The sequence below is a fragment of the Nothobranchius furzeri genome, unplaced genomic scaffold (assembly GCF_043380555.1).
Source record: "Nothobranchius furzeri strain GRZ-AD unplaced genomic scaffold, NfurGRZ-RIMD1 Scf234, whole genome shotgun sequence".
In the NCBI taxonomy this organism is placed as follows: Eukaryota; Metazoa; Chordata; class Actinopteri; order Cyprinodontiformes; family Nothobranchiidae; genus Nothobranchius; species Nothobranchius furzeri.
This window is the reverse complement of record NW_027223250.1, coordinates 10,001-22,500: the sequence shown is the minus strand read 5'-3', so window position 1 is coordinate 22,500 and position 12,500 is coordinate 10,001.

The window sequence follows — 12,500 nt, the reverse complement described above, 5'->3', positions numbered from 1 at the left end:
AGGTCTAAAGGATGACCAGTAGTTGTGGTTCTCGCCCCGGGCCGTGGGTCTGAGTATGGCCCAAGTGGGACACTTGTGTCGGACTAGGGAGGCTCTGCCGTGCCCCCTTGAGGTCTAAAGGATGACCAGTAGTTGTGGTTCTCGCCCCGGGACTTGGGTCATAGTATAGCCCAAGTGGGACACTTGTGTCGGACTAGGGAGGCTCTGCCGTGCCCCCTTGAGGTCTAAAGGATGACCATGAGGTCAAAAGGATGACCAGTAGTTGTGGTTCTCGCCCCGGGACTTGGGTCAGAGTATGGCCCAAGTGGTGCACTTGTGTCGGTCTAGGGAGGCTGTGCCGGTCCCCCTGGAGGTCTAAAGGATGACCAGTAGTTGTGGTTCTCGCCCCGGGACTTGGGTCAGAGTATAGCCCAAGTGGAGCACTTGTGTCGGACTAGGGAGGCTGTGCCGGGCCCCCTGGAGGTCTAAAGGATGACCAGTAGTTGTGGTTCTCACCCCGGGTCGTGGGTCCGAGTCTGGCCCGAGTAGAGCACTTTGGTCGGCTACCGGGGGGTGTGCCGTGCCCCCTGGAGGTCTAAAGGATGACCAGTAGTTGTGGTTCTCGCCCCGGGACTTGGGTCAGAGTATAGCCCAAGTGGAGCACTTGTGTCGGCCTAGGGAGGCTGTGCCGGGCCCCCTGGAGATCTAAAGGATGACCATGAGGTCAAAAGGATGACCAGTAGTTGTGGTTCTCGCCCCGGGACTTGGGTCAGAGTATAGCCCAAGTGGAGCACTTGTGTCGGCCTAGGGAGGCTGTGCCGGGCCCCCTGGAGGTCTAAAGGATGACCAGTAGTTGTGGTTCTCGCACCGGGACTTGGGTCAGAGTACAGCCCAAGTGGAGCACTTGTGTCGGTCTAGGGAGGCTGTGCCGGGCCCCCTGGAGGTCTAAAGGATGACCATGAGGTCAAAAGGATGACCAGTAGTTGTGGTTCTCGCCCCGGGACTTGGGTCAGAGTATAGCCCAAGTGGAGCACTTGTGTCGGACTAGGGAGGCTGTGCCGTGCCCCCTGGAGGTCTAAAGGATGACCAGTAGTTGTGGTTCTCGCCCCGGGACTTGGGTCAGAGTATAGCCCAAGTGGAGCACTTGTGTCGGCCTAGGGAGGCTGTGCCGGGCCCCCTGGAGGTCTAAAGGATGACCATGAGGTCAAAAGGATGACCAGTAGTTGTGGTTCTCGCCCCGGGACTTGGGTCAGAGTATAGCCCAAGTGGAGCACTTGTGTCGGACTAGGGAGGCTGTGCCGTGCCCCCTGGAGGTCTAAAGGATGACCAGTAGTTGTGGTTCTCGCCCCGGGACTTGGGTCAGAGTATAGCCCAAGTGGAGCACTTGTGTCGGACTAGGGAGGCTGTGCCGTGCCCCCTGGAGGTCTAAAGGATGACCAGTAGTTGTGGTTCTCGCCCCGGGACTTGGGTCATAGTATAGCCCAAGTGGAGCACTTGGGTCGGACTAGGGAGGCTGTGTCGTGCCCCCTGGAGGTCTAAAGGATGACCAGTAGTTGTGGTTCTCGCCCCGGGACTTGGGTCAGAGAATAGCCCAAGTGGGACACTTGTGTCGGACTAGGGAGGCTCTGCCGTGCCCCCTGGAGGTCTAAAGGATGACCAGTAGTTGTGGTTCTCGCCCCGGGACTTGGGTCAGAGTATAGCCCAAGTGGAGCACTTGTGTCGGACTAGGGAGGCTGTGCCGTGCCCCCTGGAGGTCTAAAGGATGACCATTAGTTGTGGTTCTCGCCCCGGGACTTGGGTCAGAGTACAGCCCAAGTGGAGCACTTGCGTCGGACTAGGGAGGCTGTGCCGGGCCCCCTGGAGGTCTAAAGGATGACCAGTAGTTGTGGTTCTCGCCCCGGGCCGTGGGTCTGAGTATGGCCCAAGTGGGACACTTGTGTCGGACTAGGGAGGCTCTGCCGTGCCCCCTTGAGGTCTAAAGGATGACCAGTAGTTGTGGTTCTCGCCCCGGGACTTGGGTCATAGTATAGCCCAAGTGGGACACTTGTGTCGGACTAGGGAGGCTCTGCCGTGCCCCCTTGAGGTCTAAAGGATGACCATGAGGTCAAAAGGATGACCAGTAGTTGTGGTTCTCGCCCCGGGACTTGGGTCAGAGTATGGCCCAAGTGGTGCACTTGTGTCGGTCTAGGGAGGCTGTGCCGGTCCCCCTGGAGGTCTAAAGGATGACCAGTAGTTGTGGTTCTCGCCCCGGGACTTGGGTCAGAGTATAGCCCAAGTGGAGCACTTGTGTCGGACTAGGGAGGCTGTGCCGGGCCCCCTGGAGGTCTAAAGGATGACCAGTAGTTGTGGTTCTCACCCCGGGTCGTGGGTCCGAGTCTGGCCCGAGTAGAGCACTTTGGTCGGCTACCGGGGGGTGTGCCGTGCCCCCTGGAGGTCTAAAGGATGACCAGTAGTTGTGGTTCTCGCCCCGGGACTTGGGTCAGAGTATAGCCCAAGTGGAGCACTTGTGTCGGCCTAGGGAGGCTGTGCCGGGCCCCCTGGAGATCTAAAGGATGACCATGAGGTCAAAAGGATGACCAGTAGTTGTGGTTCTCGCCCCGGGACTTGGGTCAGAGTATAGCCCAAGTGGAGCACTTGTGTCGGCCTAGGGAGGCTGTGCCGGGCCCCCTGGAGGTCTAAAGGATGACCAGTAGTTGTGGTTCTCGCACCGGGACTTGGGTCAGAGTACAGCCCAAGTGGAGCACTTGTGTCGGTCTAGGGAGGCTGTGCCGGGCCCCCTGGAGGTCTAAAGGATGACCATGAGGTCAAAAGGATGACCAGTAGTTGTGGTTCTCGCCCCGGGACTTGGGTCAGAGTATAGCCCAAGTGGAGCACTTGTGTCGGACTAGGGAGGCTGTGCCGTGCCCCCTGGAGGTCTAAAGGATGACCAGTAGTTGTGGTTCTCGCCCCGGGACTTGGGTCAGAGTATAGCCCAAGTGGAGCACTTGTGTCGGCCTAGGGAGGCTGTGCCGGGCCCCCTGGAGGTCTAAAGGATGACCATGAGGTCAAAAGGATGACCAGTAGTTGTGGTTCTCGCCCCGGGACTTGGGTCAGAGTATAGCCCAAGTGGAGCACTTGTGTCGGACTAGGGAGGCTGTGCCGTGCCCCCTGGAGGTCTAAAGGATGACCAGTAGTTGTGGTTCTCGCCCCGGGACTTGGGTCAGAGTATAGCCCAAGTGGAGCACTTGTGTCGGACTAGGGAGGCTGTGCCGTGCCCCCTGGAGGTCTAAAGGATGACCAGTAGTTGTGGTTCTCGCCCCGGGACTTGGGTCATAGTATAGCCCAAGTGGAGCACTTGGGTCGGACTAGGGAGGCTGTGTCGTGCCCCCTGGAGGTCTAAAGGATGACCAGTAGTTGTGGTTCTCGCCCCGGGACTTGGGTCAGAGAATAGCCCAAGTGGGACACTTGTGTCGGACTAGGGAGGCTCTGCCGTGCCCCCTGGAGGTCTAAAGGATGACCAGTAGTTGTGGTTCTCGCCCCGGGACTTGGGTCAGAGTATAGCCCAAGTGGAGCACTTGTGTCGGACTAGGGAGGCTGTGCCGTGCCCCCTGGAGGTCTAAAGGATGACCATTAGTTGTGGTTCTCGCCCCGGGACTTGGGTCAGAGTACAGCCCAAGTGGAGCACTTGCGTCGGACTAGGGAGGCTGTGCCGGGCCCCCTGGAGGTCTAAAGGATGACCAGTAGTTGTGGTTCTCGCCCCGGGCCGTGGGTCTGAGTATGGCCCAAGTGGGACACTTGTGTCGGACTAGGGAGGCTCTGCCGTGCCCCCTTGAGGTCTAAAGGATGACCAGTAGTTGTGGTTCTCGCCCCGGGACTTGGGTCATAGTATAGCCCAAGTGGGACACTTGTGTCGGACTAGGGAGGCTCTGCCGTGCCCCCTTGAGGTCTAAAGGATGACCATGAGGTCAAAAGGATGACCAGTAGTTGTGGTTCTCGCCCCGGGACTTGGGTCAGAGTATGGCCCAAGTGGTGCACTTGTGTCGGTCTAGGGAGGCTGTGCCGGTCCCCCTGGAGGTCTAAAGGATGACCAGTAGTTGTGGTTCTCGCCCCGGGACTTGGGTCAGAGTATAGCCCAAGTGGAGCACTTGTGTCGGACTAGGGAGGCTGTGCCGGGCCCCCTGGAGGTCTAAAGGATGACCAGTAGTTGTGGTTCTCACCCCGGGTCGTGGGTCCGAGTCTGGCCCGAGTAGAGCACTTTGGTCGGCTACCGGGGGGTGTGCCGTGCCCCCTGGAGGTCTAAAGGATGACCAGTAGTTGTGGTTCTCGCCCCGGGACTTGGGTCAGAGTATAGCCCAAGTGGAGCACTTGTGTCGGCCTAGGGAGGCTGTGCCGGGCCCCCTGGAGATCTAAAGGATGACCATGAGGTCAAAAGGATGACCAGTAGTTGTGGTTCTCGCCCCGGGACTTGGGTCAGAGTATAGCCCAAGTGGAGCACTTGTGTCGGCCTAGGGAGGCTGTGCCGGGCCCCCTGGAGGTCTAAAGGATGACCAGTAGTTGTGGTTCTCGCACCGGGACTTGGGTCAGAGTACAGCCCAAGTGGAGCACTTGTGTCGGTCTAGGGAGGCTGTGCCGGGCCCCCTGGAGGTCTAAAGGATGACCAGTAGTTGTGGTTCTCGCCCCGGGCCGTGGGTCTGAGTATGGCCCAAGTGGGGCACTTGCGTCGGACTGGGGAGGCTCTGCCGCGCCCCCTGGAGGTCAAAAGGATGACCAGTAGTTGTGGTTCTCACCCCGGGTCGTGGGTCCGAGTCTGGCCCGAGTAGAGCACTTTGGTCGGCTACCGGGGGGTGTGCCGTGCCCCCTGGAGCCATGGGAGTGAGCTCCAGCAGACTGGTATTTTTCGGAGAACCAGGCCCACACTCCTCAGACTTTGTGCCCAGGGACAGGCCACCAAAATCGGCCGCGGCTCGTGCACTTTGCCCCTGCGTTTCTCCCAGAACCAGAGCCGGAAAAATCCCAAAATTGATGCCCAGAGATAGTCGACTCTGCCTGGAATAGATTGCCACCCAAACCCGCCAACTCACGCTGGTTTTCCGATGGCCTCACCTACTAACCCGAGCATGGTCATCGCTCGCACCTTCCAAAACCTCCAGGGGCGCAGGCACTTTTCATTTACTGGCCATAAGGCCGACCGCCTTAAGCGTTAAGCGATAAGCGAAAGGCTTAGTTTGGACTTAGTTTTTGGAGCGACGAGGTCGCCGTTTTGTCAATTCTGAACCGATTTTCACGCGGTTTTCGACTGCCTGCGCCTGGGGAGCCGCCCAGAAGCCCCAGGCAGTGTTCTGGGTGGACTTCCGGACCGGTCCGGACCCGGTACCGGCCGGGGGAACCGCACCACGCCTCTCGGGCGTTTCTACACCGATTTTCGCGGGGTTTTCGACTGCATAGACGGGGCCACCTGCTGCAGGGCCCGAGGGAGGGCCTTACTGAGCTGGGTCCGACGCAGGGCCCGGTTCCTGGAGCCCGCTGGGGGGGGGGGGGGGTTCTCTAAGGCTCACGGCGGGCTGCTGAGGGGCCGGATCGGATGCAGACAGGCGCTCCTCTGCCCAGGTCTTTGCTCCCCTGCCCCACTAGGAATGGAAGACACACTGCCAACAGCTTCTGGAGGGTGATGGGCCCTGCTGCAGACCAGGTCCGACCCAGGTTTCAGCTATCCCACCCCGCAGGGACTTAAAGACACACTGCCATCAGCTTCTGGAGGCTGCTGAGCTCTACTATAGAGCAGGTCCGACCCAGGTTTCAGCTCCTGCAGCCCACTAGGACTTAAACACACACTGCCATCAGCGTCTGGATGGTGATGGGCCCTGCTGCAGACCAGGTCCGACCCAGGTTTCAGCTATCCCACCCCGCAGGGACTTAAAGACACACTGCCATCAGCTTCTGGAGGCTGCTGAGCTCTACTATAGAGCAGGTCCGACCCAGGTTTCAGCTCCTGCAGCCCACTAGGACTTAAACACACACTGCCATCAGCGTCTGGATGGTGATGGGCCCTGCTGCAGACCAGGTCCGACCCAGGTATCAGCTCCTGCACCCCGCAGGGAATTGAAGACACACTGCCATCAGCTTCTGGAGGCTGCTGAGCTCTGCTATAGACCAGGTCCGACCCAGGTTTCAGCTCCTGCACCCCGCAGGGAACTAAACACACACTGCCATCTGCAACTGGAGGCTGCTGAGCCCTGCTGCAGACCAGGTCCGACCCAGGTTATGGCTCTCCCACCCCCCTGGGACTTAAACACACACAGCCATAAGCTTCTGGATGGTGATGGGCCCTGCTGCAGACCAGGTCCGACCCAGGTTTCAGCTCCTCAACCCCGCAGGGACTTAAACCCACACCGCCATCAGCTTCTGGAGGGTGATGGGCCCTGCTGCGGGCCAGGTCCGACCCAGGTTTCAGCTCTCCCACCCCGCAGGGACTTAAACACACACAGCCATCAGCTTCTGGGGGCTGCTGAGCCCTGCTGCAGACCAGGTCCGACCCAGGTTTCAGCTCTCCCACCCCGCAGGGTCTTTAACACACACACTGCCATCAGCTGCTGGAGGCTGCTGAGCTCCGCTATAGACCAGGTCCGACCCAGGTTTCTGCTCCTGCACCCCGCAGGGAATGAAAGACACACTGCCATCAGCTTCTGGAGGCTGCTGAGCCCTGCTGCAGACCAGGTCCGACCCAGGTATCGGCTCTCCAACCAGGCAGAGACTTAAACACACACACACACACACACACTGCCATCAGCTTCTGGGGGCTGCTGAGCTCTGCTGTAGACCGGGTCCGACCCAGGTTTCTGCTCCTCCACCCCGCAGGGACTTAAACACACACTGCCACCAGCTTCTGGAGGGTGATGGGCCCTGCTTTAGACCAGGTCTGACCCGGGATATAGCTCTCCCACCCCGCAGGGACTTAAACACTCACTGCCATCAGCTGCTGGAGGCTGCCGAGCTCTGCTGCAGACCAGGTCCCACCCAGGTTTCTGCTCCTGCACCCCGCAGGGACTTAAACACACACTGCCACCAGCTTCTGGAGGGTGATGGGCCCTGCTGTGGACCAGGTCCGACCCGGATATCAGCTCTCCCACCAGGCAGGGACTTAAACACACACTGCAATCAGCTGCTGGAGGCTGCTGAGCTCTACTATAGACCAGGTCCGACCCAGGTTTCAGCTCTCCCACCAGGCAGTGACTTAAAGACACACTGCCATCAGCTGCTGGAGGCTGCTGAGCTCTTCTATAGACCAGGTCCGACCCAGGTTTCAGCTCTCACACCAGGCAGGGACTTAAACACACACTGCCATCAGCTGCTGGAGGCTGCTGAGCTCTGCTATAGACCAGGTCCGACCCAGGTTTCAGCTCTCCCACCAGGCAGGGACTTAAAGACACACTGCCATCAGCTGCTGGAGGCTGCCGAGCCCTGCTGCAGACCATGTCCGACCCAGGTTTCAGCTCTCCCACCAGGCAGGGACTTAGAGGCACGCTGCCATCAGCTTCTGGAGGCTGCTGAGCTCTGCCATAGACCAGGTCCGACCGAGGTTTCAGCTCTCCCACCCCGCAGGGACTTAAACACACACTGCCATCAGCTGCTGGAGGCTGCTGAGCTCTGCTATAGACCAGGTCCGACCCGGGATATAGCTCTCCCACCCCGCAGGGACTTAAACACACACTGCCATCAGCTGCTGGAGGCTGCTGAGCTCTTCTATAGACCAGGTCCGACCCAGGTTTCAGCTCTCCCACCCCGCAGGGACTTGAACACACACTGCCATCAGCTTCTGGAGGCTGCTGAGCTCTGCTATAGACCAGGTCCGACCCAGGTTTCTGCTCCTCCACCCCGCAGGGAATTAAAGACACACTGCCATCAGCTTCTGGATGGTGATGGGCCCTGCTGCAGACCAAGTCCGACCCGGGTTACAGCTCTCCCACCAGGCAGGGAATTAAACACACACTGCCATCAGCTGCTGGAGGCTGCTGAGCTCCGCTATAGACCAGGTCCGACCCGGGTTCCTGCTCCTGCACCCCGCAGGGACCAAAACACACACACTGCCATCAGCTTCTGGAGGCTGCTGAGCTCTTCTATAGACCAGGTCCGACCCAGGTTTCAGCTCTCCCACCAGGCAGGGACTTAAACACACACTGCCATCACCTTCTGCTGGCTGCTGAGCTCTGCTGCAGACCAGGTCCGACCCAGGTTTCAGCTCCTGCACCCCGCAGGGAACTAAACACACACTGCCGTCACCTTCTGCTGGCTGCTGAGCCCTGCTGCAGACCAGGTCCGACCCAGGTTTCAGCTCCTGCACCCCGCAGTGGATTAAAGACACACTGCCATCAGGTTCTGGAGGCTGCTGAGCTCTGCTGCAGACCAGGTCCGACCCAGGTTATGGCTCTCCCACCCCGCAGGGACTTAAACACACACCGCCGTCAGCTTCTGGATGGTGATGGGCCCTGCTGCAGACCAGGTCCGACCCACGTTTCAGCTCTCCCACCCCGCAGGGGATGAAACACACACTGCCATCAGCTTCTGGAGGCTGCTGAGCTCTGCTAAAGACCAGGTCCGACCCAGCTTTCAGCTCTCCCACCAGGCAGGGAGTTAAAGACACACTGTCATCGGCTTCTGGAGGGTGCTGAGCCCTGCTGCACACCAAGTCTGACCCAGGTTTCAGCTCATCCACCCCGCAGGGACCTAAACACACACTGCCATCAGCTTCTGAGTGGTAATGGGCCCTGCTGCAGACCAGGTCCGACCCAGGTTTCAGCTCCTCCACCCCGCCATCACCAGCTGGAGGCTGGCTGCTGCTCCTGCACCCTGCCATCAGCTGCTGGAGGCTTCTGTTCCTCCACCCCGCCATCAGCAGCTGGAGGCTGGCTGCTGGAGGCTGGCTGCTGCTCCTCCACCCCGCCATCACCAGCTGGAGGCTGGTTGCAGCTCCTGCACCCCGCCATCAGCTGCTGGAGGCTGCCTGCAGCCCCTGCACCCCGCCATCAGCTGCTGGAGGCTGGCTGCAGCTCCTGCAAACCGCCATCAGCTGCTGGAGGCTGCCTGCAGCTCCTGCACCCCGCCATCAGCTGCTGGAGGCTGGCTGCTGCTCCTGCACCCCGCCAGCAGCTGCTGGAGGCTGGCTGCTGCTCCTCCACCCAACCATCAGCTGCTGGACGCTGGCTGCTGCTCCTGCACCCCGCCATCAGCTGCTGGAGGCTGGCTGCTGCTCCTCCACCACCCAACCATCAGCTGCTGGACGCTGGCTGCAGCTCCTCCACCCCGCCATCAGCTGCTGGTGGCTGGCTGCAGCTCCTTCACCCCGCCATCAGCTGCTGGTGGCTGGCTGCAGCTCCTTCACCCCGCCATCACCAGCTGGAGGCTGGCTGCTGCTCCTGCACCCCGCCATCAGCTGCTGGAGGCTGCCTGCAGCTCCTGCGCCCCGCCATCAGCTGCTGGAGGCTGGCTGCTGCTCCTGCACCCTGCCATCAGCTGTTCGAGGCTGGCTGCAGCTCCTCCACCCCACCATCACCAGCTGGAGGCTGGTTGCAGCTCCTGCACCCCGTCATCAGCAGCTGGAGGCTGCCTGCTGCTCCTGCACCCCGCCATCAGCTGCTGGAGGCTGCCTGCAGCTCCTGCACCCCGCCATCATTTGCTGGAGGCTGGCTGCAGCTCCTGCAACCCGCCATCAGCTGCTGGAGGCTGGCTGCTGCTCCTCCACCCCACCATGACCTGCTGGAGGCTGGCTGCAGCTCCTTCACACCGCCATCAGCTGATGGATGCTGGCTGAACGCTGGAGGCTGGCTGCTGCTCCCACACACCGCCATCAGCTCCTGGAGGCTGGCTGGCTGCTGGAGGCTGTCTGCTGCTGCTCCTCCACCCCGCCATCACCAGCTGGAGGCTGGCTGCTGGAGGCTGGCTGCAGCTCCTGCACCCCACCATCAGCTGCTGGAGGCTGGCTTCTGCTCCTCCACCCCGCCATCAGCTGCTGGGGGCTGGCTGCTGGAGGCTGGCTGCAGCTCCTCCACCCCGCCATCACCAGCTGGAGGCTGGTTGCAGCTCCTGCACCCCGCCATCAGCTGCTGGAGGCTGCCTGCTGCTCCTGCACCCCGCCATCAGCTGCTGGAGGCTGCCTGCACCTCCTGCACCCCGCCATCAGCTGCTGGAGGCTGGCTTCTGCTCCTCCACCCCGCCATCAGCTGATGGAGGCTGCCTGCTTCTCCACCCCGCCATCACTAGCTGGAGGCTGGCTGCTGGAGGCTGGCTGCAGCTCCTCCACCCCGCCATCAGCTGCTGGAGGCTGCCTGCAGCTCCTGCACCCCGCCATCACCAGCTGGAGGCTGGCTTCTGCTCCTCCACCCCGCCATCAGCTGATGGAGGCTGCCTGCTTCTCCACCCCGCCATCACTAGCTGGAGGCTGGCTGCTGGAGGCTGGCTGCAGCTCCTCCACCCCGCCATCAGCTGCTGGAGGCTGGCTGCTGCTCCTGCACCCCGCCATCAGCTGCTGGAGGCTGGCTGCTGCTCCTCCACCCAACCATCAGCTGCTGGACGCTGGCTGCAGCTCCTCCACCCCACCATCAGCTGCTGGACGCTGGCTGCAGCTCCTCCACCCCGCCATCAGCTGCTGGAGGCTGCCTGCAGCTCCTGCACCCCGCCATCAGCTGCTGGAGGCTGCCTGCAGCTCCTGCACCCCGCCATCACCAGCTGGAGGCTGGCTTCTGCTCCTCCACCCCGCCATCAGCTGATGGAGGCTGCCTGCTTCTCCACCCCGCCATCACTAGCTGGAGGCTGGCTGCTGGAGGCTGGCTGCTGCTCCTCCACCCAACCATCAGCTGCTGGACGCTGGCTGCAGCTCCTCCACCCCACCATCAGCTGCTGGACGCTGGCTGCAGCTCCTGCACCCCGCCATCAGCTGCTGGAGGCTGGCTTCTGCTCCTCCACCCCGCCATCAGCTGCTGGAGGCTGCCTGCTGCTCCTGCACCCCGCCATCAGCTGCTGGAGGCTGGCTGCTGCTCCTGCACCCCGCCATCAGCTGCTGGAGGCTGGCTGCTGGAGGCTGGCTGCAGCTCCTCCACCCCACCATCAGCTGCTGGACGCTGGCTGCAGCTCCTCCACCCCACCATCAGCTGCTGGACGCTGGCTGCAGCTCCTGCACCCCGCCATCAGCTGCTGGAGGCTGGCTTCTGCTCCTCCACCCCGCCATCAGCTGACGGAGGCTGCCTGCTTCTCCACCCCGCCATCACTAGCTGGAGGCTGGCTGCTGGAGGCTGGCTGCAGCTCCTCCACCCCACCATCAGCTGCTGGACGCTGGCTGCAGCTCCTGCACCCCGCCATCAGCTGCTGGAGGCTGGCTTCTGCTCCTCCACCCCGCCATCAGCTGACGGAGGCTGCCTGCTTCTCCACCCCGCCATCACTAGCTGGAGGCTGGCTGCTGGAGGCTGGCTGCAGCTCCTCCACCCCGCCATCAGCTGCTGGAGGCTGGCTGCTGCTCCTGCACCCCGCCATCAGCTGCTGGACGCTGGCTGCAGCTCCTCCACCCCGCCATCACCAGCTGGAGGCTGCCTGCTGCTCTTCCACCCCGCCATCAGCTGATGGACGCTGGCTGCAGCTCCTCCACCCCGCCATCAGCTGCTGGAGGCTGGCTGGCCGCTGGAGGCTGGCTGCTGCTCCCACACACCGCCATCAGCTGCTGGAGGCTGGCTGGCTGCTGGAGGCTGGCTGCTGCTGCTCCTCCTCCCCGCCATCACCAGCTGGAGGCTGGCTGCTGCTCCTACACCCCGCCATCAGCTGATGGAGGCTGCCTGCTCCTCCGCCCCGCCATCACCAGCTGGAGGCTGGCTGCTGGAGGCTGGCTGCAGCTCCTTCACCCCGCCATCACCAGCTGGAGGCTGGCTTCTGCTCCTGCACCCCGCCATCAGCTGCTGGAGGCTGGCTTCTGCTCCTCCACCCCGCCACCAGCTGCTGGAGGCTGGCTGCTGCTCCTGCACCCCGCCAGCAGCTGCTGGAGGCTGGCTGCTGCTCCTCCACCACCCAACCATCAGCTGCTGGACGCTGGCTGCAGCTCCTCCACCCCGCCATCAGCTGCTGGTGGCTGGCTGCTGCTCCTGCACCCCGCCATCAGCTGCTGGTGGCTGGCTGCAGCTCCTTCACCCCGCCATCACCAGCTGGAGGCTGGCTGCTGCTCCTGCACCCCGCCATCAGCTGCTGGAGGCTGGCTGCAGCTCCTCCACCCCACCATCAGCCGTTGGAGGCTGGCTGCTGCTCCTCCACCCTGACATCACCAGCTGGAGGCTTCTGTTCCTCCACCCCACCATCAGCAGCTGGAGGCTGGCTGCTTGAGGCTGGCTGCTGCTCCCCCACCCCGCCATCACCTGCTGGAGGCTTCTGCTCAGCCACACCGCCACCAGCTGCCTGTGGTGAACCGCTGACGACCAGCCCAGGCCCACGTCTCACCTCTCCCTGCCCGCCCTGGATGCACAACCACCCACCCAGGCTCAAGTTTCCCCCTGCCCGCTGCACGTCCAGCC